Raw genomic sequence first — 24,059 nt, forward strand, 5'->3', positions numbered from 1 at the left:
CAATTGAACTATTCGAATACCGACAATTTTGGTTGGTCTTTTTTTTCTTTGATTTTCGAAGTTATGGGAGTTAAAAAAAAAACCTCCCATTACTTCGACCCTTGATAAATCTGCCCCTAAATGTATCAATTTAGGACAGTTTACAGGGTCGGCGACCCCCCCCGAGCTGCTTTAAAAAGTGAAAAATGACAATTCACACTTCAATATTAAAAAAAAAACGGTGACATAAAGAAAATAGAAAGTAATTAGAAAAAGTCATTATTTCTGGTGATCTATCTGAAAACAACTAGTTGTTTGACGGTGAGCAACCCCTTTAAGCTATAAAAAGGAGTATTAGGGTAATATATAGTAAATGATGCAAGTTACATCTACATGCACCCAACTGAAGAGTTTATATGCTGAGAACTTCCCACACCAGTCAGTTGAACTGAAGAAGCTGCTCGGATGAGTAGTGAAACGACTTCAACGATTTCTCAGCAAGTCCAATTGTTTTAGAATTACTTATATTAGATATACCATGACCTGGATGAATGAAAATCTTCATAGTGATATGGTTTTATTTAATTCCTCCTGCAATAAAGAAACAGGATCTCTGCTCCACTGGACAGAAATCTATAATAAGCTGGTTTAAATGAATTACTGTTCACAGCACATTACAGTTTTTGGTCATCGTTGGTTCTTTAAGTGCAAAGAAAAAACGACTAAAAGCCGACAAAAGTACAAAATGCTTTAAAGAGAACATCTGAGAACTCCGTTCATAAAAAAGCAGCATTTTCCATTGGATCGATCTGAATTGCAGGTTGACTGTCTGGACTGTCCTCCTTGACTCCTGATATGATTCACTCTTTTTCTATTTCAACACCTACTAATGAAGACAGAATAGCTGACAAGTTTTCAAGTTTTGCCTGAAGGCTGAAAATGGAAAAAAAAACAACTCAAGTGTACTTTCTATGTTAGAACAGAGTTGCACAATTGGATAGATTCACATGGAATGCAGTGTTCCTGTTCCTGCATTTTTTTCAAAATGAATCAGTTAATAGTGCTGCTCCAGCAGAATTCTGCGCTGAAATCCATTTCTCAAAAGAGCAAACAGATTTTTTTATATTCAATTTTGAAATCTGACATGGGGCTAGACATATTGTCAATTTCCCAGCTGCCCCAAGTCATGTGACTTGTGCTCTGATAAACTTCAATCACTCTTTACTGCTGTACTGCAAGTTGTAGTGATATCACCCCCCTCCCCCCCCCCAGCAGCCAAACAAAAGAACAATGGGAAGGTAACCAGATAACAGCTCCCTAACACAAGATAACAGCTGCCTGGTAGATCTAAGAACAACACTCAATAGTAAAAACCCATGTCCCACTGAGACACATTCAGTTACATTGAGAAGGAAAAACAGCAGCCTGCCAGAAAGCATTTCTCTCCTAAAGTGCAGGCACAAGTCACATGACCAGGGGCAGCTGGGAAATTGACAATATGTCTAGCCCCATGTCAGATTTCAAAATTGAATATAAAAAAATCTGTTTGCTCTTTTGAGAAATGGATTACAGTGCAGAATTCTGCTGGAGTAGCACTATTAACTGATGCGTTTTGAAAAAAACATGTTTTCCAATGACAGGATCCCTTTAAAGGTTAACTATGCCTTTTTTCAGTTGTATTTAGTTTTCATTTTTCATGGAGCATTAAAGCATTTCCAACACAAATTCATTGCAAATGTTTAGCGGTTTTAAAAGTCCTTTGCAAAGGTAATTATTTTGAGAGCACTCTCACTGTCTGCCCCTCACTATTCTCTGCACTGCTGGTTATGCATATTTAACAATTTAGAAAAAGCCATATGATTTACAGACTAGTCTTCGGATTTGAGGAGAGCTGACTTCTGTTACCTTTTTTCAAAGCTCAGAAAGGGGGCAGATTTACTAAAGGGTGAAGTGGCCGTCGCTATCGAAAATTCACCAGAAATTCCATCTGCAGGGACATCGCCTATTTACTAACAGGCGTAGAGGATAATTCGCTAACGAAAGAGACCGTCGCTTTCGCCATTTTGCTCCCTATCAACAGGTGAATTTTCGCTCAAGTGAATGAACGTTACGCAAATTTACTAAAGTTTGAATTTTTCGCTAACTCTTTCGCCAGATTTCCTTCACCAGCTTAGACCTGATAAGATGAACTGATAAGATGAAGCGACATCCTCCTCAGTCTTATGTCAGTGGCCTCATATCCTGTATGCCGGAAAGTTATTAAAATGATAAAAAAAATTCGTTTTTTCATATTTTAAAGTGGAATGGTCTCTAAAAGTTTAAACTATTACAAATTTTCATTTTAACCTATTTTTCCATTTGAGGGGCATGCCAAATTTGTTTTAGGATGGGCTCATGTCTAGGGCATTAGAGGATCTCTTTTGTCTTTATTTTGCTTCCTTGGACATTTTTAATAATAAGTGACCACTTCAAGCATTTGCACCAACATCTCTAATAATATATACAACCTATATGCATCCGCCCTATTCAAATTGACCTAAGTGCAAGTTTACTAACGATGTTTCGATAGGCAGAAAAGTTCGCCAGTGTTCGGGTGCTGAGACGCAACTTCGCATTTTAGTGAATTGATGTAGTGGTAGCAAATTAGAACCTGGTGAAGTTGCGAGAAGTGTGATGAAGCCTTCGCAGGCAAACATACGCCCTTTAGTGAATTTGCCCCAAAGGGACTGGGTGTTTTAATGAATGTATATTTGAAAGTTGCTCAATATTACACTTTTTTTATGGGTTTATATACTGTATCATTTAAGGCTAATGTAATGCTTGTGCTTTTTCTTTTGTTTTTTGCAGCTGCGTCTTCTCTTCTACGGTAACTGCCACAGACTCTACAAGTTATAATGGGAACTGGTAGGATTCTGCAATAGGGAACAGATGGGTACATTTTTGGGTTACAGTTAGTTTGAGCTATAATTGGAGATCCTTTTCCAGAAATTTCAAATGAATTTTACCTGCCACAATTGTCAGAATTAAGCATTTTGTAAATGGGCACAATGAGACATATGTAAACACTCTTTAATTGCACTCTGAGCCTACCAAAGTGGTGCACAGCACTAGTATAGATGGGCGCAAACATGATCTTTTTGAAGCTCACAATTCTGCACCTAACACTGTGCCTTACAGTTACAAATGAGCCATTTCATGTTTAGCTATACAGTAAATACATTATTGTTACTAGGCTGGAGTTGGGATGCTAGCAGCTATAGTAAGACAACTGTAAGAGCTTGTGTTATCTATTCCTGATCTTAACCCCAGTTCACTTCTGTCCCCCTACAAGTTTGTGCACTAGAGGATTAACAAAAGTAATCCAGCCTTCATATTTCCTCTAATCCTGACATCCTAGTTAAGGATTATAGTGTTGTCCTATTATTCATCCCATTATATTATTTAAATGGATGCACAATTGAAGCCCTGACAATAACATCCATTTAACACATGAATTTCTAGCACAATCCCTATCATGCGTTCCTTCTTCTGAGGGCAGAGACATGAGCTTAGATTCGGGGAGATTAATCGCCCAGCGACAAATCTCCTCTTCTTTGGGGTAACTAATCTCCCCGAACTGCCTGGAATGTAAATCGCCGGTGGGATGCCAATTGGTGCGCTTTGATTTCCGAAGTCGCACAAAGTGCCTCACAAGGAAACTTTGGGCGACTTCGGAAAATGAAGCGATCCATCCCACCGCCGATTTACATTCTAGGCGGCAGGAGGCAGTCCAGGGTGATTTGTCCCCTGGAAGACTGGGTGCTGGGTGACTAAATCTCCCCGAATCTGAGCGTGTCTCTGCCCTGAAAGTCCAGCTCTATTCCATTCTTAGGATTTTTGTGTTCATTTACCTGGCCTCATTTTGTCACCTTCATGTCTACCATAGGTTACACCAGCCTTTTAATTAAACTACTGAAGCATAGCTTTAAAGCTTAAAGGCCAAGAATGTTGCAACCTGCCATTTAGATGGAGCTCTACAGCAGCTTTTACTATCACCTGGCTAAAATGTACACATGTTACAGACATTATTGGATGCAGAATATTCAAAGTTTTAGCTTGTGCAGCCAGTGGATAATGTTTAGTTGTCTTGATCAAAGGCTTCATTTACTTTTGCCCCAGCAACTGCAACTTGGGGCAGATACATAGAGAACTTGCAGCTGGGGCAATAGACTGTCCACATTCTGCTATGCACCTTGCACCAGATTTAAAAAAATAAAACATTGATATCTGAATGACAAAAGATAGGAGCATTCCAATGGTTTCCCACCACCCACTGCCTCTCAGTGCTAATAACAGTAAGTGCAGTATTAAAAGCAAAGTAGAGCTCTTTGTGTCTTTTTTTTTAAAATCTTTGTTTTGCATCTGCCATCTTCATTCCCAGGGATTCTTTGTAGTGCCCTAGACCAGTAAGTGCACAGTATAGTAAAGGGTGGCAGAAGGGATCCGTAGGAAAAACAAAGATGGTGGCTCTCTGGATGGAATGTACCCCAAGCTCCTGTTCCATTAGACTACATTAGACTACTCTTATGTTTTTCCCATTTTTGCATTTAAAGCAGAGGATCCAAGGTCCCAGGTTAGAAATCAGGGCTATTGGGGTGATGCACAACAAATTGGCATCCCCAGTTAAATGTGAAAATATCTGATAACTCCTAATTCTGAAAGCCATAAAGTGACTTCCCAATTGTAGGTATTTTCATGTTTGACCTTGAGGCAAAACTATCGACTTTAAACTGCTATTTAAGGGCAAATAGTTACTAGTACTGCCTACAGCATTGCAGCACATACAGTACCCTTATCCTAACTGAACTTCTGACATTTTTGCCATATTTCTAAGCTTAAAAGAAATGAACCCAGTATATGTGCAGCTGTAACTCCTGACATATTACAACTGAAGCACAGATCATACACATAATGATCCCTTCTCTTCTGACTGTGTTTGGTAGCAGAAATGAAAAAAAACCCCAAATATTTCTGATTTTATCTCAGTGATAACGTCTGCAGGAAACGGCTGAGACAGAAAGGCAACTCACAGAAAATCCTCTTGTTAAACACACATCACATGTAAGGTTTGTGATCTGCTATTCATGGATCATATGTAGTCACATGCAGCCATAAACTACCCCATTGACTCAGTAAGTACCATTAATAGCAGCTGCAGCATATTACAAATATATGTTGTGTGCATTTGACTATAAGGAAAACTGGGCAAAAGGGATATGGATGATATTAATATCTCTGTAATGTAACATTCTGTTATTTAAGATAGCTAAATGGAATTGCAATTTAGGCAGTAATTGATTATATAGGAATACGTAGTCCACTGTTGTACCATTTAGAGACCAATTTACATCAATCAATTTACATCAAAAATGCACACGTAGCACATGCCATCAGCAGACCTCCTCTAGCTCCAGCCTCCACAGAAACATTAGAATTATCCGGGAGGCACCCATATAGACCCATTCTGAGTATGAAATGCCTAAGCAAAGGCATTTTCTTGCCTCCAAACTCCAAATGGCAACGTGGCCAAATTCACCCTTTCACAGGTTTCATTAAAATCTCTGTAAGTATGTTGTTAAAAACATGTAATCACATGAAAATACATTTCTGTGCAACTGTGCACTTTTACTGACTCTGGTACTTCAATGTTTACCCATGGAAGGGTATTCCCAGAAATCGGCAGTGTATGGAGCCCTACAACGGGTTAAATCTGCCAGATGTTGATCGGCCAGGTTTAAAAAATCCAGTTGGATCAAGGACTGCATCAGTTCGTTAATATGGTCATCGGTCCAACCGGCTGTAGTCTCAGCATTGCAATCTGATTGTTGGGTCCTAGGGCCAGATCAGCCCGATAATACCCATCTCAAGCTGGACATATAGTGGGAGAGATCCACTACTTTGGCAACTTTGCCAAACGAGTGGATCTCTGAATATATGCCACCTTTAGACAATAAACTGTGGGTAAATGTAAAACAGCTTTCAACGTCCACGCACCTCCTACATCTCATATATATAAATCAAATTGGAGACTCTTCTGTCTTCTGTAACACACTTGAAATATATGATCATACCAGACTGAAACAATCTTCCTATCCCCATTACTACCAATAACAAACAACCTGTCATTTCTGTATTTCTGCCAGATTTGACTAGTGAACATTTTAAAGTCTGTCTTATTGATATGGTTCAAACCTTGGTGAAGAGCTCTAGATGTACCCGAAACTACAGTAACTACAAGATTTTGACCAAATGCTACTATACACCGACTAACATGTTCCCTAAATCTACTCACATATGCTGGAGATATAAGGGAGACACAGATACCTTTTTACATATTTTCTGGACATGCCCCTCCATTTCAACTTTTTGTAATTCTTTATTCCAGATTTGTTCCCATATATTAAGGGGAAGAAACCCTATGGGCCCCTTTTTCAAATTACTCTTTATAAGTCTTCCAAAGATAGATAGCATGAAGGCTGTCATGCTATCCTTTACTCCACCCTTTCCTCAGTTTGTCCACAACCTTCCTATAATCTTCTAAGATAAAAACTTCAATTTTGTACATGAAATTATATACATACCGTATTATGCCCCTGTATGATACCATTGATGACTGTATTTGCTTTATATTATGTTGCCAAATTTTGTTGTATACCCTTTCTAAACAAACATAATTGATATGCATCTGATGCTATTGCATCAGATGCAATAGCATCAGATGCATATCTAGGGCGCCTGCCCAGCTTGTCACAAAACAAGTAAGTACATTTTTCCCCCTTCCCACCCCTAATTTGCATATGCAAATTAGGGTTTGGGTTTGGTTCGATATTCGGTCGAATCTTTCACAGGATTCGCCCGAATCCATAATAGTGGATTGGGTGCATCCCTAGAAGAAAGACAAAAATATTGGAAGGCCACCATTAATGCCGTCAAGAAGCAACATGCCTCCATCACTATTGGGGATGCACCGAATCCAGGATTCGGTTCTGGATTCGGCCTTTTTCAGCAGGATTGGGATTCGGCCGAATCCTTCTGTCCGGCCGAACTGAATCTGAATCCTAATATGCATATTCAAATTCGGGGCGGAGAGGAAAATTGCTTGGCTTTTTGTCACAAAACAAGGAAGTAAAAAATGTTTTCCCCTTCCCACCCCTAATTTGCATACGCAAATTAGGATTCAGATTCGGTTCGGTATTCGGCTGAAATCCTTCATGATGGATTCGGGGGTTCGGCCAAATCCAAAATAGTGGATTCGGTGCATCCCCAGTCACTATGCTATTAAGGGAGATTCTCTATAAGCCTAAGGCGGCTCCTGCGATGCCTCCCCTCCAGTTCTTACCTTTCCTGCACTGGATTGGACCCGGGTACACAATTGTGCTCTCTTGCACTAGAAGAGCAGAATTGAAGTTAATGGAAGTTACTAAGAGGGACTTTTTGCTCCCCCTGGGAAATTGTATGGCACTGCCACCTGAGGTGAGTGTTTCAACTCTCCTCATTAGCACAGCTCCCCTGTTTGCTGTCAATCTTTGCACCCTCCTGATCACACTTTAGGTTCAGAAAATAAGGCAAGAGGGGAAGTAGGGTAATTGCAACATTAATAAAAGAAAGCAGAAAAATACAGTACACTTCAAATATGCGTTATAGTTTTGGAAGCTAAAAGAAAACATTTCTCTTGTCCATGGAGTTTGTTAGTCCCTAGCACCCCTACACCTATATAACATTTTTTTCTAGAAATGTACTTGTCTGCTTTAATTTTCACTCACACATTCTGAATTGACTGTTGTGAATTCACACTTTACTTGTCCTTGTTATGTTACCCAGGGGCATTTCTTGCTTGTCATCTGTAACAGCCAGACCTTTCCACGCTAGTACTTGGGTAAGGGGTGTATTGCTAGTGCAGGACACAAAAAAGCACCCCCAGAATTTAAACATTCACACTCAACTTCAGCCCATTCTACTTCCACATCTGCCAATATCCCAAGAATAGACTGTTGGAACAACCACCACTGAAGAAGCCATGCTTGCCAGACAATATCATAGAATTTCCATGTTTTTTGTTGTTTCTGGTCTTTACCTGGGAAGGCATTTTGTAAAGCAACAATGAATATGTTGACTATAACCTGCTTTTTATGTAGGAAATCATACTGAACCTGAACTACATATTGGGTATTGCTTTAAATTCTTTATTTCTTTATATTTCTGGTCATTCGAGGTGAAGAATTTTACAGTGTTCACAGTAGTCATTGCTGAGTACAGCTGTGCTGCTTTACAGGCTTTGCTATAAAAAGAATTTGGGTGGACAATTCATTAAGGCAATAAGATGACAGATCAGTACTAAATCAAGATAATACCCAGGTCTTGGTAATATGAGCAGTTAAATATATCCATTCTACTCTAAAAATGCCCAATGCACAATTGTGAGCATCCAGTGGGATGTAGTGAGTAAATACAGGCTGCTACTGGGGGGAAGACCTGGAACCTGTAGAAATTGGTCTTCAAACCTTTCTCGTTCCTTGCTATACAATCTTTCGAATAAAATGTTGATGTTCTAATCTACTCTCATATTTCTGCTTATTAAAGCTGTAAAACTTTTATTACTTTGAATAATGAATCAGAGAGGCAAGCTACAGTCCATTACAATCTTATTTAGCTCATATTTGCTTGATTTAATTTATGTTACAGTGTTTTATATTAGAGTGAATAAAAAATTTAATTCAGTGGTGAAATGGAAAGTCTGTTAACCATAGTGATGTTTCAGAGATGTAATAAGGTTTAAAATTGTCTTACCCTATCCATTTGCTACACAAATTATAGTTTTGTTTTATTAAAGGAGAAGGAAAGGCTTTGTGCACTTGGGGGTGCCAAATGTTAGGCACCTCCAAGTGATTGTATTGACTTACCTGAAACCCCGGGCTGGTGCTCCTATCAGCAGAAAACTTTATCTAAAAAGTCGGCTATTTCGTTCTACTGTGCATGCGTCTGCCCCGGATAATTTGAAGAAAGAAGAAGCCGGAAGAGGATCGCTCCGTGGTGCTCACTGGTATAACCCCCGGCCGGTGCAGTTTTCTGCTGATATGAGCACTGACCCGGGGTTTCAGGAGGTAAGTCAATACAATCACTTGGGGTGCCTAACATTTGGCACAGCCAAAGGGAACAAAGCCTTTTGAAATCCATTTGTTTGGCTCTCGTACATAAATGATTCAGGCAGACAAGCTGACACTGCATTATGGGAAAACTTGGCGCTTGGAATATCGCTTTGTACACCACACTTGTAGTCATAAATGACCCCTAGTAACTTTTAGGTTATCTTTCTGTGATTTGAGTGATTTGTAAAATTGCAAATACACATGAAAATATTTGTTGAAAATAAATAGTAAAAAACCTCAAAACAGCTTGAAAAAAGACCAAGGTCTGTCTAAAACAAGTGATCGGATCAGAGCCCACATTTTAATAAAGACTTTTAAGCCCCCAAATCCTTCACAAAAGATTTGGCTGAATACCGAACCAAATCCGAATCCTAATTTGCATATGCAAATTAGGAATGGGAAGGGGAAACCATGTTTTACTCCTTGTTTTGTGACAAAAAGTCACTTGATTTCCCTCCCCTAATTTGCATATGCAGATTAGTATTCTGAATCCATCTGAAAAAAGACGAATCCTGGCTGAATTCCGAACCGAATCCTGGATTCATTGCATCCCTAGTTAGTAATAGAATGGAGTGGCAGATGGATGTGGCTATCGTAAGAAAACTTGGTAGCTATTGCCACAACCCACTAACGGAGTCCTTAATTACCATCAGGTCCAGGCTGAGGCTAATTCCATGTTACCCTTGTGTCAATGCGTTGACTTGTTATTCACCAGAGTCAGCTAAAGGGATCCATTGGCACTGTTGCAAGTTGTATATAAGGAGCAAGTATGGAAGCAAGCACTTTTCTGAATATGGTCAGTGTGCTCTCAATTTTGTAATTTCGCAATTGCTCTTACATTACAGTTGACACCTTTCCTAGAAAAATAAACTACCGGCCATTATATGTATTTTCCTCTCTTCGTTTTTAATAACATTGGCACCATCTTGCAGCCCTATCTTGCATTTATCAAAAAATGTAACTATTTGTAAATACATGTAAATATTTGTAGTCAGTTTTGGACTGGGGTGCCAGGGGCCCACCAGAAAACCTTAGGCTGAGGGTCCACTTTACAAACTATTATTCCTCCTCTCCTCACTCAACCTCTTTATTCTCCTAGTCTCTTTTCTCTACATACTATACTCTATTCTTCCATTATTATGCCTCTTTGTTCCTATAAAGATATAGGGAATGACCATGAAATAGGTGAAATGTTTAGAAGCAAAAGGGCCGACTGACACCTGAGCCCACCGGGAGTTTTCCTGGTATCCGGTGGGCCAGTCCGACACTGTTTGTAGTGTCTTTCATATCAAGGGGTCACTTTGCCATTGTGCACCAGGATATTCTCAGGATTGGATCTCCCCAGTGGATTTAGTCCAAGGACAAGATATTGCAGCTTACAAGAAGCAGAAGGAGTAGACAGAATGGAGAGAGTAGGGACTGCTCAGCTAGCTGGTTCTAATTAGATGGCTTTGCAACTGTTGGCTGCTGAAATGTTTAATAATGCGTTCCTTTTGCAGAACATTTTGGACCAAATGTGACAGACGAGGACCTCCCACAACATGGTTATCTGAACAACTTACATCAGCTTTTTTGCTGTGGTAGGAAAAAAAAGTTTTTGGAGAATTTAATTTCACCGTTCCCTTCCCCCAACAATTACACAGATTGGTTCTCTGTCTAATCACAGCTTTCTTTCTCACTGTTGACAATTAGTTTCTTTCTTTGCCGTCTCAACGTCACTCAGCGCTGACACGGCTCTTTGAAGGGAAATGATAATACCTGGCTATGCCAGTTCAAAACTGAAATTTTAAGCAGGGTATTATTTTTCGAACGTGAAAGTGTCACCAAATCCTCTCGGAACAATGGCTGGGTTTCGTGCCAAGCTTTCAGACTTAAATTAGTCACAAAGACATCAATTTTTTCGGGAATTCCATCTGGATGAATTTGCAGCCACTAGTGACTGGTTTGCCTTATATGAAACCTGTAGCCTGTTTTCTGGACGACAAAGAACTAAAGGCTTTATTATCTTATGTGCTCCGACATATGAAGACCTGACTCCACCTTATATAACTCATGTCATTTTAATATGGAACAAAAGACTGCAATCCATTAGCAATCCACAATTTCATTATCATGCAATTACAGTGTTTCAATTCAAGGGCGACTACAGAAGCAGAGTGTGCATATATTACTGAGTTACATCATTTGTTATAAAGCAGCCTTTTTGTGATTTAAGTAAACACCCCCTCCCATCCATAAAGCTGGCCATAGATGTAAAGGTTTTTAAATGATCTTTTTGTCATCATGAGACCAAGATTATCTTGAAAAAATTGTTTAATTGTACAATTTGTCCATCAACTAAAAAGACCATTTCAAGTGATGTTGACTAGTTGAAGCCAGGAAAACCGAGGGTGGGAAATGTTTATAGAAAACTCAGAAAGAGAAAAAAGGAACAGTAGAAAAACCAAGAAAAGATAAAAAAAAAATGTGGTTTGAGAAGCTGCTAAAGGAAAGAGGCATAAATGAAGAACACGGACAAAAGAAAATGATTGTGTTATATAAATACTGTATGTGTGTGTGTGCAGGGTTAGATTGGGCCGGCGATAAAAACTTATTGTCACTGCTCTCAAATTGGGGCAGGGGGACCTAAGGTGTGGGGGCCCTGGACCCCCCAGTCGGACCCTGATTAGGGCTCTCATTTCTCCATGTAATTGCACTCACTGATCCTATCTTCTGTATTAAACCAAGCTCCCAGTGGCTTTAATATGTCTCCTCTGATTTGACAGAGATCTCTAGCACTTTTATTCTGCCATACTGCTTTCCTTACTGAAGCAAGATTCCCTAGATTCCAGCAAAACAACATCTACAGGGGCAAAATGGCCTGTGCCTGTGCATGCTGGGAGCTGTAGTTGCACATGGGCTGGTTGGCAAGAGGTTGACTGCAAATAAAGAACTGGAACAGAACCAAGAGGAGACTAGGGTAAGACTTTGATTGAACACTTCACACTTTGATAAATCTGCCCTGTAATCTTCAATAACTTTCACGAATGTAGCTTCTGCATAGGGTTGCCTCCTTTTTTAAAGAACTTCACGAGCCAGCTGGGGGGCGGCTACAAAAGGGGTGGTCTGTAATGTCAGATGGGCGTGGTGATGCTGAAAGTGGGCAGAGCCATGACTTTGCAGTTCATGAGGATCGGGGGGAAGAAAAGGAAGCCAAAGGGTACGTTTACGATGGATTCTGGGTGGATTGGTAGCGGACAGAGGTTGAACTTAAGTATATTATGAATTGAATTTTTTAACCTGGATTCAAGCCCTGTACACCAAACATACAGCCAGGGCCCCCCCTTGCAACCCCGACAAAGCTGGTGACAGTCTCTGGTGACTATCGGCAGTACATGCAGAGAAATTATCAGCAGCTGACAGAAATCTTTTAACCTGGCCAATCGACCAGACCGATCTCCGCGGGACGAAAAATGTTGGGACTCTCCACATATGGTCCGAAAATCGTACGAATCGAGGATTTGTACGATAGGATCTTTGCATCTATGGCCATCTTAACAATAGTCACCCAGATCAAACAGGTATTCAGGCAGGCCATTCAAACATCGGTGATACCTGAATTAAAGGAGAACTAAACCCTAAAAATTAAAATGGCTAAAAATGTCATATTTTATATACTGAACCAGCCTAAAGTTTCAGCTTGTCAATAGCAGCAATGGACTAAGACTTCAAACTTGTCACAGGGGGTCACCATCTTGGAAAGTGTCTGTGACACTCACATGTTCAGTGGGTTCTGTATAATACTCATTTTATTGCATGTTGACTTGTATTTCCTATAATATGAATGGAAATCCCTCAGTAATACTCTGTTAGCTATCATAACCACAGCTCCCTCCAGTGGAATCTTAGTTCTAGTCCTGCCAAGTTGTTTTAAATCAAGAGTACAGGGAGTTGTATTTATAAGATAAAAAATCCTCGCTGTGCTTTGCAATAATGATTCTGAATGCTTTGCACACATTAGTCAATTGCACGGGGTATGATTTGTTTCTGTATTCTGTGCATGTACAGTATGTTCTTGTTACATATCTGGATAATTATAGTCCACTTGCAATTAGTTTCTTCCATAAGAGACAAACTCGGTACAGAAGCAATATGTAAGCCATAATGTCATCCTTTTTTTTCTATTTTGTAAGCCTCTTTAAATGTAGTACATAATGATCTGTATACGGGCATGCATACAGTAAAACATGTATGTGTCAAGTTCTTAAACCGTGTATTGTATTTGTTGCAAAATAACATTTACTTTATCTCTATACTTCAACTGAACACAAACCCAATGATTGGTGTACACACAATGTACATTTCCAAGAAGTACTGGGAGCCTATGGCATATATAGGTCTACAGTGCCCTCCTTCCATCTCTCAGGGAAGGTGATCTGTTTTCCAAATACATAAACTGAAACTGAGCATCAATAAGTAACATCAGAATAGGCCCCCAGAAGCTGTTATATCTTCTACTAAAATTGTTACACCAATGGACCCAGGGATGCACAGCAACCAATCAGCAGTTAGCATGAATTACTGTACTGTACTTACTGTATACAATCAGGTTTCTGGTGATATTTATCTTCTTAATGTACACACAGACATTCTAAACCCATTCCATATGCAAAATGCAGTAACTGCTGCTAGCTCTGTTTATACACTCACACAAAATATTAATCCATCCTAGTAGTTATGCACATATGGATCAACTCATTCCCTACTATAAGTAGCTGGAAGCAATGCAATGACACAAACACACAGACAATTCATGACATTTTCCCAAGCCATATGTAGCAGTGTATGTCATGTGCACAGCAGCCTATTTAATGACAAATGAATCCCTACCCATTTCCCATGTTTTCTCCTGCAAAAACAATTTTTTCCATTGATTAAGAAGAACCTGCTTTCTTCTAATCTGCGCAGATGCCCTCATCTATTAGGAGAGCGAGCCTACTGGTAAATAAAGCAAAGGTCCTATTTCTACATATTTATCATATCCCCCATTTAAACTTCTCTTCTCAGTGAATAACCCCAACTGGAACAGTCATTCTGCAAAACTAGGACTTTCCTTCCCCTTTATCTCTTTTTTTGGACTTTCTCGATTTCAGTAATATTGTTTTTGAGCACTGGACACCAAAACCGCAATCCATATTCCAGATGAGGATTTACAAGTGCTTCGCAAAGGGAAAGAATGACCCTCTCTTCTGGTGAATCTATATCTTTTTTTTAATAAAAGACAATATCTTGCTGGCCCTGCCTGCTGCTGTTTGGCATTGGTTACTACAGCTAAGTTCATTATCCAAAAGTGCTCCTTGGTCTTTCTTCACCAAAAATGTACTTAACTTAGTCCCATTAATGGCATGAGTGTCCTGCAATGTTGTCCCATGATGATCTACATCCATAAAAGCATTGTTAGCATTCTGTTCCATGGAAAATATTACCTAAATATTGATTTATGAGAAAAGGTATATTGCTATATTTAATAAATAACTATTTCTTATGTAACCTTAATGTAATAAATATCTGAACCAAAAGAATGAAACAGGAGGGCGATTTAGAGAAGTTGTTTGTTGACAGTGTCTTGAGATCTACTGATCGCCAACTAAAGGTCTACTGGTAAATACCGATCTACCTTTTGGACACCCCTGCTCTAAAAGATACTGACACAATAGACACATGTAAATCAAATTCAAGAGTCTGTTGTCTGGTGTACAGTTACCTGCCATCTTTTGGACCCTAAAACCCTCCATGACATCTGGAAAACTACTGTTTCCTACTAAAAGAACCTGGTCAATATTGACCACCAGCATGACCCCAGAAGTTGCTCTGTCTATTCACAGCCAAGCACAACTAGTTACGACACCAGTAGAGAGAGAAGATTGTGCATGGGGAAGACATTTGTAAGGGGGCATAACCCCTGTACCCCAATATATGCAGCAGAAAGATATTTTTAGAACCTTTCTATGAAATACATTAAGAATTGAAGTTAATTGAAAAGTTGCTCTAAGAGTATTTTGCATTTACTTTTCATCAAGGGTTTACATGTCTTTTCAATAACAGTAAATATATATTCCTTTAAAGAGCCATCAAGGTAATGAATTTGGTCAAAATGTTGCTAATGTGTGATCTTAGCTATAAAGGATTCCATCATATACGGTTAAGTGACAATCCCCTCGTCAGTTCTTAGTAAACACAATCCTTAGGGCATAGACACACTCGAAGATTCGGGGAGATTTAGTCGCCCGTGTAACGGCGTCCACTCACCCTGGTGGTCTAGCGGTGCAAGGGGGACGGCCGGGACACCGGTCGCCTCCTCGGCGGGGATGCCCGCCACACTGCCGTTTCTCTGCAGTTCTGGCGCCTTAGGGCATGTGAGCCGCACGTTTCCTCTTTTTATAGGTACATGTGCGCTGGCGTGTTGACGCCAGCGCGCAATGGCGCGAAATTCAAACGGATTTAAAGGGACATTTTGTATTTTTTAGTTGCCCGTTATAGGTTCATTCCTAGTGAATTCCTGGTGTTTATCTGAGTTTATTCCTGTCTGATTCTGATACCTGTTGTGACCCCTGCCTGTTTTGTGACGATTCTGACTTCCGAAATCCTGACCCTGCCTGGTAAGCAACTCTTCTATCCGTAACCCTCCTGATTGATCTCCTGATTTGACCCTTGCCTGTTTGACTCCGTTTGCACTATGCCTGCCCCGATCCGGCCTGATCTGACTACGCTTTCCGTCTACGCCTTGTACCTTGATCTTCTGCCCAAAAGACTTTGCTTTACCATCGTGCCCCTTTGCTCGTCCAGAACCCTTCACTTGGCACTTCTCTTAATAAGACTTGGCGGCATCCGATTAGCCGAGGGCTTCTCCCAAGGTGAAAGGCGGCTGTTAAAGGCAGAAGCAAGAACTGAGAACAGGGTGCTTAGCATTGGTTCTGGATTTAAGGTGCCGACCGTGACAGCCCTGCAACAAATTGCCTTTTCTTCGGGCGACTAAACTCCCCGAACTGCCTTCCCATCGGTTAGAATCAAAGTCGCAGACGGGATGGCAGTCGGAGCACTTCGTTTTCCAAAGCTGCCAGAAGCTGCCTCACGAGGAAACTATGGGTGACTTTGGAAAACGAAGTTCTCCGACTGCCATCCCGCCAGCAATGAAGAGGAGATTTGTTGCCGGGTGACTAAATCTCCCCGAATCTTCGCATGTGTCTCTGCCCATATTGAATGACACAATATGGACTGTTAGAGATTAAAATAAATTGCACTTCCTTTTCTATTATTCGAAGGAACTGAAGTTCATACCTTGTTCTAAGTGGCATATGAACTCACCCTGTTTAATCCTGAGTATTTGATACAAACAAGGATTCCAAAATGCCATTCATATATCAGCCTAATTAAATTAGTAATAAAGGTATCATATGTTTTATGTCTCCTCCAAAATCACCCGTCATTAGCACTTATTTTTTACTTAGGTTTCACAATAAACCACAGGAATATGTTCTGCCAGATGGTAAATTTGAGCTTTTTAATTACGCATAGAAATGTTTTCCATGCACTTAATTTAGCCAGAATGAGGGATTGAAAGAATTGCTCTAACATAAAAGGGTATGCTATAAGCTTTCCATATTTGGATGAGCTGATACCTACGACTACCCCTCCTCCTCCTCCTTACATGTACAGGCATAATGCAAGTGCAAGCTGCTGGAATAGGTTGCACATATCAAACACAAGATAACTACTCCATAGGTCACAATATATACACATACCTTCAGTGCTCAAAGGAATGTGAGGGTTTTTTCCTGAAAAAATTGAGTTTTCCCCATTTAAAAGTCCAACCAGAAAAAAATCAGACTTTAGTAAATAACGCCCAAAACAGGTATGTTGAATTAAAAAGGGAAGTGGCCATAAGCTGAACATTAACCAAAGTGAAGCTGAGCATGTCATGTTGTCTACCTCAATATATGAAAACACCTAGGGGCTGATGTAGACCTTTAGCCAGATTTGGCAGCTCATCTGCAAATGTATTGAGCCTTCCTAACGGGCCCACCTGGCAGATATCTGGCGAACAATAATCCCTATGTCAATCGGGAAGGTTGGATTTTCTCTTCTGATTGAGGACCGTATCAGCTAGTTGATGTGGTCCTTACTCTGATGGATCTTACTCCTATTGTTGTAATCTGATCATTTGGCCCTAGGGCCTGCTCATTTTAGGTGGGCATTTCATAGGAAAGAACTGTTTGTATGGTGACCTTGCCAAACAAGCAGATCTTGTAGTGTATTTCCAGCTTTAGTCTTCAGGGTTACTGATTCCAAACCAGCCAAAACAGGGACTGCTTTGGGATATCAGATTTCATAGAAGCCCATGGTCAATGTCAGTAGTTTACACTGGAATTTGTGGAAAAAAATCTTGCATTATAGGTTAAAAACATATCAAATAGCACTTTGCATTCATTTAATAATTGAGCTGTCCTGTGTAATAAACCCCTCTTTATCTGTAGGTCTATTTATAACTCTAGCCCTATTTTATTGCAGATCTATTAAACCAGATCTACTTGAAATGTTCAATAGATTTGAAAACCATAACAAGAGAGCCTTAGGCTGGAACTACACGGTGCGCGTCTTTCTGATGCGACGCAATGATAGGAAGTGTAGGCGTCACATCAGATGCGCCGAATCTAATGTAAGTGTTGCATCTACAAACTGACTGCATCCGACAGATGCGAACGATGCGCGTTGCGTCTTCATCCGACAGTCATGTCGGATGCAATCACTTTGTAGATGCGACATTTGTATTACGTACATTAGATTTGGCGCATCTGATGTGACGCCTACACTTCCTATCATTGCGTCGGAACAGAAAGACGCGCACCGTGTAGTTAGATTAGATTTGGCGCATCTGACGTGATGCCTGCGCTTCCTATCATCGCGTCGGATCGGAAGGCACGCACCGTGTAGTTCTAGCCTTAAGGTGGCCATACACGGGCAGATAAAGCTGCCGATATCGGTCGTTTGGACCAATTTTGACAGCTTATCTGCCCGTGTATGGGGGCTTCCGACGGGTCTTCCCGATCGATATCTGGCCACGATATCGATCGGGAAGGCTGGATTTTTAACCGACCGACCTGTCGGAGGCCCTTGGCGCATCGTAATTCGATCGTTCGGCCATACGGCCGAACGTTCGAATTACCCCCGATATAGCCATGCCGTTAGTGGCATATCGGGAAAAGATTCGCTCGTTTGGCGATGTCGCCAAACGAGCGGATCTTTGAGTCTATGGCCAGCTTTAGACTCACACAGCAGCATGTTGTTTATCAATTGACCAGAAGAGGGCACAATAGATTCAAAATTCAAAAGTGTGCACTAATAGCATTCCATTCCAAGCAATGTCATCTACATCACAAATCAAATTGTGGTGTTGTTCTGTGGAAAACTAAAAAGTGATGGTGCCACTAATATGCATTAAATATTGTTCCACAACAATCCATTTTCATTTTTTTTTAGAAATAGGCGAATACACCCCAGTGCTGAAAGGTGTTAAGCAATGAAGAGTTTCGGTGAGAAAGGTAGTCCTGTGGGTCTTGTGTAATTGGGCCTCATCCAAATAAGCACATAGAGCTCTGATATCATACCCCAGCAAATGTATCCAAAGAAATTTTCTGCTGCCAAGAAACAGAATATGTAAATGAAATTATAATAATAAATGGAATGAGTAACTAATGGCATATCTAAATATTTTACTATGTTAAAGGACAACTGCAGGCACTGATATGAAAGATAAACAATTTCTCTACAGGATTTTGTAAAATGTTTGCAGTTATATAACTGAACAGAGATGGGTGAGTTTTTTCGCCTTGTTTCGATGCGGAAATGACGCGCATAGACTTGTATGGCTGCGCGCGTCAAAAAAATGATACGCGCAGAAAAAAATTTGCCGTTCGTCAAAAAGCTTTTGACACCCATAGACTTTAATGGCCGTTGGCAATATTTCCCAGGCAGCGAATTTTTGCCAAAACTAAACGGGTCACATTCACCCATCCCTGCTGAACAGTAATTTGTTGCTGACTATTAAAGGAAGAGTTCAGCGTAAAAATACAAACTGGATAAATAGGTTGTACAAAATGTTGAAAATTCTGAAGATATCCTGATCTGCAATGGGTTTAGTTTGATAATCCGAAGATTTTGTGGTTTCCCGGGTCAAATCTGAAAAAGTTCCAGGTTTCTGGCGTCAAATCCAAAAAAGTCACAGTTTTCGGCGACAAATCTGTAAAAATCATACAATTCGGATTTTTTCAACATTTTATCTAGTACTTACTATTAATAAATAGTGGGGGGAAGTCCATGCAGATTTGGTCAGAGTGGTTTTCTGAAAATAGTGAGAACATTTTGGATTTTGATAAATAACCCCCTAATTCTGCTATGGAATCATTTAAACATTAATTAAACCCAATACGAATGTTCTGTATACAATATGGATTAATTATATTGTGTTTGGGATAAAGTACCATTTTATTATTACAAAGAAAAAATAATAATTTTTAAAATAATTATTTTTAAATAAAATGGAGTCAATGGGAGATGCCTTTTTATAATTCAGAGCTTTCTGATAAGAGTTTTCCGGATAATAGATCCCATACCTGTAGTACGGGGGCAAATCATGTCTGTTCATAATAATAATTCAGGCCAGTTTAATCAAAATGACCAACCAAGCGGTTCCGATTTGGAACCCTAGCATAAGTCATCCTGAAAAAAATCCCCAGTGACCATTTAATGTATTCTGTATTTGCGGTCTATTCACCAGAAATACCATCCACAGGGACATCGACAATTAACAGACGCAGAGGACAATTCGCTAGCGAAAAAGTACATCGCTAGTGAAGTTTCATGCTCTTTCGCCAGGCTAATTTTGGCTTAGTTGAACAATCATTACTCCGCAAATTCACTAAAGAGCGAATTTTCCATTATGTTACCCCTTTCCTTTGCCAGCTTAGACCTGGGGACTGATATGGTGAAGCTACATCCCCCTCAATCTTATGTCAGTGACATCATAACCTGTATACCGAAAAGTCATTAAAAAAAAACCTAAAATAAAACCACTGGTGTTTTTAAATATTTTAAAGTGGGATTGTCTTTAAAAGTTTTAACTGTTATAAATTTTTGTTTTAATCTCCGTCATGACTGTCTCATCTCCACCACGGCTCTTTCATCTCTGACATGCCTGTTTCATCTCCACCACAACTGTTTAATGTCTGCCATGCCTGTCTCATCTCTACCACACCTGTTTAATCTCTGCCATGCCTGTCTCATCTCCACCATACCTGTCTCATCTCCACCATGCCTGTCTCACCTCCACCATGGCTGGTTCATCTCCACCATGGCTGGTTCATCTTCACCATGCCTGTCTCATCTCTACCATGGCTGTTTCAGCAAATTAACTGTTATCAACTCATTAATGAGCAACTAGAGCTCAGTTATTGTAGGACTGAATCCATGTTGACCCTTCCCCCAAAATGTAGTAATCCTGAGGAATCTTGTGTGCGCTGGGTTTAGCACAGAATTTGTTCTGTTGATCTGATGCCAAGGACAGACCGACTACCATATGAAGAGATAGTATTTTACAGTAGGTAAACTGAATAGAATGTGTACATGTTGGGTTGGAGAATCTTTTTATAGGTCTGTATCTTGGGTTTTACTGTACTATATGCTGAGGCAGGTAAAGAGAGAGCTCAGTGGTAAATAATTTTATTGTATAAACAGGAAAAGGAACATAATAATATTATGTCTGCCTTTTCCTGCCTGGGAATACACATGCTGCACTTATACAATATCATTCTGATAATCAGGCTCTGATGAAAACTCTTGACCTATATGTGTCATGGAGGGGCCCATATGTAAAAACATACATAAAACATACATAAAACCACAAAGGCCTGGGCTTAGGGCGGCAAGGATCTGGGGGCATCATGCTGACCCACTGGCTGCATTTTATTTGGGCACTCTGGAGCAGCAGCAGGGAACAGGTAATGGAAGTGTGATCACATGGGGTGGTGCGAGGACAGGGGACATGTGCAGGACCAGATTTCTGGAAAGACCATCTAGGCCCGGGCCTAGGGCGGCAGGATTTTAGGGGGCCGGCATGCTGCCCAACCATTCCCATGCGCCAATCCCCATTGCTCCGGTCTAAATGATGACAATTTGCACAAATAAAGGGGAGTGGACGGGGCGACAAACGGCAGTGGGCCTAGGGGCACCCACTACGTAGGATGAACTTTCACTTTCACCCATTGATAAATACTCTTTTAAAAATCCCAAAGAAATGGATGGAGAGTGGCGGAATTTCACTCTAGAGGACTGTGGCAACCTCTAACTTCACCCTTTGATAAATATACGCCCCCGGATTCTGGCCCTTGCTGCAGGAATAGCATAATGTACCTTCTGGGAAAATGATGAAATTGCTGCTGAGCTACTGCTTGCTTTTCTTGACTTTCACATTCTGACAGGTAGAAATTCACACAACAAATACAGGCAACAGAAACAATAACAGTTCTGACATCCAAGAAAGGGTTAGCAATCACCATTTATATAGAAAGCTTCAGTCCTGCCCACAATAGTCCTACATTCTATCTGGAAAATCAGATTCTTAGGGTACATAGCGGGTTAAGTAAATAAATGCACTGTTTGCCCAGTAACAGAAACCCATAGCAACCAGCAAATAGCATTTACCAGACACCTGTTTAAAAGCAAACATCTTAAAGGGATACTGTCATGGGAAAAAAAAAATTTCAAAATGAATCAGTTAAAGGAAAACTATACCCCCCAAACAATGTAGGTCTCTATTAAAAGATACTGAGTAAAACAGCTCATATGTAAAACCCTGCTTCATGTAAATGAACCATTATCATAATAATATACTTTTGTAGTAGTATGTGCCATTGGGTAATCATAAATAGAAAATTGCCATTTTAAAAAATAAGGGCCGCCCCCTGAGATCGTAAGATTCACTGTGCACACATACAAACCACATGTGAGGTCACATGAGCCAATTAACAGACAGAGTTCTGCCTTTTGCTTCCTCACTTCTTCCTGTTACAGTTAGTGTTGTAGTATTTCTGGTCAGGTGATCTCTGAGGCAGCACAGATAGAGTCACGAAATGGTGGTTCAAGGCAAGAGATGTAAAAGGGCAATATTTATGTAAATATATATTCCAGTTTGGTAAGATTCTTTAATATGTCATTCAATTTGATATAAACTATCTGTTGCTTAAGTATTCATTTTGGGGGTATAGTTTTCCTTTAATAGTGCTGCTCCAGTAATTCTGCACTGAAATCCATTTCTCAAAAGAGCAAACAGATTTTTTTATATTCAATTTTGAAATCTGACATGGGGCTAGACATTTTGTCAATTTCCCAGCTGCCCCAAGTCATGTGACTTGTGCTCTGGTAAACTTCAATCACTCTTTACTGCTGTACTGCAAGTTGGAGTAATATCACCCCCCTCCCTTTCCCCCCCAGCAGCCAAACAAAAGAACAATGGGAAGGTAACCAGATAGCAGCTCCCTAACACAAGATAACAGCTGCCTGGTAGATCTAAGAACAACACTCAATAGTAAAAACCCATGTCTCATTGAGACGCATTCAGTTACATTGAGAAGAAACAGCAGCCTGCCAGAAAGCACTTCTCTCCTAAAGTGCAGACACAAGTCACATGACTTGGGGCAGCTGGGAAAATGACAAAAAGTCTAGCCCCATGTCAGATTTAAAAATTGAATATAAAAAATATCTGTTTGCTATTTTGAGAAATGGTTTTCAGTGCAGTATACTGCTGGAGTAGCACTATTAACTGATGCATTTTGAAAAAAACATGTTTTCCGATAACAGGATCCCTTTAATAGTTGCTGTGGGTTACTGTTCCTGGGCAAACTTAGTGCCTTTAATTATATTTGGGGGATAGTGACAAGGGTGTTGAGTTTTATACTGCCATCCAATTACCTTCAAAACCACACACCTGCCAAATTTCCAATCAGATGGTGCCATATTTAGTATCATAGAACTGCACTTACTTAGACTTAAAGTTCAACAGGACAGGAACCTCCTTCCTACTTTGTCTCTTAACACATAGCACTTAAGCTCAATGTCCTTATATAAGCTCTGTGTACTGTGCATATGTATTGTATCTATTATGTGACTTGTCCTCCCTGTGTGTACTTTTATATATTGCACTTTTATGCATCGTACAGCACTGCAGCTCCTTAACACCACTTTACAAATAAAGGACACAGCAGTTCACCGTGACAAAGGACAAAACAAATACCTGGAAGGGGGGGGGGGTTCAAAGGTGTTGAGCTTTAGTCTGGCATCTTTCTTCTCCAAAATCACACATCTGCCCATCTGATCAATCATTACTGTAGCACGCATGGTGGCAATGGGGAAAAAACATTTACAGTTTTTTAATGGTTCTAAGCTTTATCTGTTTATACCAAAACCCCACGCATGACTATATGATCAATGAGATTGCACCATTCTAAAATACTGGAGACTTATGCTACAGGGCATTGTATCAAACCTGTATCAACACATGTTTTGCAGTGCAGAGTGCTTTTTTTTTAATAAAAAAACTATAATTTTAGAAATGTACCATCACATTTCCCAGGCAACGCTGGGTGTATCCTCTGCTGTTCACTTTATGAAGGTACCTACAATAGCACAAGCTGACAACTGATGTCTTTTTGCAATTTCTTTTCTTTTTTTCCAGAAGGAGGAAACATCCAAAAAAGACCTTGCCTTGAAGAGAAAAGGCCCCTTCCACTAAGGATCACTAGCTACAGTATCCATGCTGTGCTGGGTAAGGGCGGTTTTGGCACGGTAAGTGATTGCATCTGTTTT

Source organism: Xenopus laevis, chromosome 8S (genome assembly GCF_017654675.1).
Source record: "Xenopus laevis strain J_2021 chromosome 8S, Xenopus_laevis_v10.1, whole genome shotgun sequence".
NCBI lineage: Eukaryota > Metazoa > Chordata > Amphibia > Anura > Pipidae > Xenopus > Xenopus laevis.